General features: G+C 34.6%; 1 non-coding gene across 1 annotated transcript; it reads right to left on the reverse strand.

The window, feature by feature from the left end:
- Positions 1 to 221: 221 nt before the first annotated feature.
- LOC126010046 (small nucleolar RNA SNORA51) lies at positions 222 to 354 on the reverse strand. The gene has a single exon (XR_007496186.1). It is a non-coding gene; the product is annotated as a small nucleolar RNA SNORA51 (small nucleolar RNA).
- Positions 355 to 2,729: the final 2,375 nt, after the last annotated feature.

Genomic DNA, 2,729 nt, shown 5'->3' on the forward strand with positions numbered 1-2,729 from the left:
TCTTACCTATCACCCATAGATTTTTTAAATTGGGAAATTTCCATTCACATAAATGTTTTTTTTTTATACATGCTAACTGCCTGAATTACTTTGTCAGTGAATTTGTTTAGCTTTGAAAGGTTTTATCTAGAATTCATGCTACAAAATTTTATGATCATATTGACAATTATTGGAAAATGGTCCTAATTATTAGGACTTATAATGTGATTTTATTTTATTTTTTTTGTCTCCCAGTTCACAATACAGACCAGGCAAAGGGCCTGGGTTGAGGTGTATATGGGGTGCATTTACTGTACCTCCTCTTTCTATACAGTCAGTGTAAAGAACACAACCTGCGGTAAGAATTGGGAGGCCTTATCTTTTCTATTTTTTTAATTTTTTAATGAAGGTGAAGGATTATATATATAATGTTTCACCAGTGCAAGATTCCCATGACCAATATCCCAAGTGTCCTTCCTCCCAACCCCACAGAGGCTTATTAAGTGATTTTAAATGTCACTACCATATTTTCCGGCATATAAGACGACTTTTGAAACAAAAAAAGTCACCCGAAATTCTGGGGTCATCTTAAACGCCGAGTATATCCCGAAAAATGTTTCAATATGCCGCTAAACAAAATTGTCTGAATATTGCCACAAAATGAATTTTCCAACTCGATCCTGCACCAATCATGCAAGGCTGCTCGGACTGCCTCTCTTACTCAGCTAATCCAAGCAGGCTTTTTATGCATGCAAATTAGACAATGTTCTGGACCCGAATCTACACTGTCAAAAGCCTTCTCAAATTGGCCAGAGTCAGAGAGGAAGTCTATTACAGTATAACCTTTGAACCTTTGCTTGTTGTGATTGGCTCACTGTGGTACATGAGCACAGGAACACATGCAGCACAGGAACATTCTGTCTGATACAACGAATATAGGCCTAAACCTATGTTTTAACTGCAAAATTAGGGGGTGGTCTTATACACCGGAAATATGGTAAATAAAAATCAGGCCCGATAATCAAGCTAATCAAACTAAAACTATAACACCTGAGCTTTCTTATTTTTACCAATTTGTTACTATCCCCCTGATATCTAAATAAGTCACATTCTTTAATATACCTCGATATTATTTTATTTTTCATATGAGAACAGGGTAGCGTTGAGGTAGGAAATACCAAAAGACTGGAAAATGTCTTAAAGTGTTCTTTCACATATATGTGAGGGAAACAGGGAAAGAATAAAAAACATCAGAAGGAAATATGGTATTTAAGTGCAAATTAAAGATATGACAATTGGCATTAACCACACTTAATTTCTCCATAATGCTGATTAGAAGCAAGCACAAGCATTACAGAGAGATATAACAAATATTATATTCAATATTTACTATAACAATGTTGATAATTATTTGGTATTTTTGGACTAGAATGTGTGGTGTGATTCTTAGTAAGAGACTGATTCAGGCTTTCAGGCAATTTTTTTTCTTTCTTTTTATTGCGGGGAGTGGGGTCACACCCAGAGACACTCAGGGGTTATTTCTGGCTCAGAAATCGCCCCTGGCAGGCACAGGAGACCATATGGAATGCTGGGATTCAAACCACTATTCGTCCTGAATAGACTGAGTGCAAGGCAAATGACCACCACTGTACTATCTCTCTAGCCCCTTTCAGGCAATTTCTATCTGGAACTCAAAGTCCTGTGTTTTACAGGTCCTCGATTTATGTGAACTCATAATCAGCTCTTTGAAAATTTAGTTTCCCATTTTAAAGATTTTTCACCTTGTAGAAAATCTACAAGGAGCTGGAGGAACTACAGTCCCACGTTTAGTACTTGGCCCGTCCTTTTCAGTCAAGGTTTTTAGCAAGATGAATCAGATGAGCATGCTAGAAAGAATCATGGGGAAAACTGTCCATCCTGACACTTCCTGCCAGATCTGTTCCAAGAGGAAAGTGGATTTTGATGGACAGTTAGTAATCTCTGTTAAACACAAATTGGTATTTAACAAATAATTGTTGATATATTTATATCAGCCACAATTATTAAATTGTTTTGATTTCTCTTTGGAACAGTGATATTAATATTTATTTTTAGAAATTTAGAAGTGTAACAGTGTTATGGCATGTACTAGATTATGCATTTATTCAACAATGATTTGAAAGATTGCTGATGTTTATCTAGGGATATGTGAGGCAATTTAATATTATTAATTGCTAACAAACAGATAAGATTTACAAGAATTGTCAAAGCTTAAAGCTCCAAATAATCATTCCTCACACAGGAAAATTTATTATGCCATTATGCTTATTTCTATCAGGGTTCCTATAGTGCAATCACTGTTCGCTATTAAATTTTTATTGCACATTTAATTTATCTTTCCCTCTAGTGGGGAAATGTATTAGAGAATTTATTTGACACAGTATCATGTCCCCTTCTCTTTTTCTCACTTGTGCTCCCCCTGAAATAGATAGGAATATATTTGTATCTTGTTATTAATTATGCAGGAGCCGAAGAGAACAATTCCTGTTGATGCCTGAAGAGAATTAGCTTTATGTAGAATCAAGAGGATTCCTCTAGTAAGTGTGTGCTTTTAATGATTTGTAAAGAACTTAATTCTGTAAAAAAATCCATTTATATATTAAAGCTTGTTTTTTATTGATTAAAATAGAAACTAATCTTGGCTTACAATATTAAGCAAAGTTTTTCAGAGTATGTTTCTGTGTGTAAAATGTAAAAATAATGCTTTTTTT

This window comes from Suncus etruscus, chromosome 5, assembly GCF_024139225.1.
Source record: "Suncus etruscus isolate mSunEtr1 chromosome 5, mSunEtr1.pri.cur, whole genome shotgun sequence".
Lineage (NCBI taxonomy): Eukaryota > Metazoa > Chordata > Mammalia > Eulipotyphla > Soricidae > Suncus > Suncus etruscus.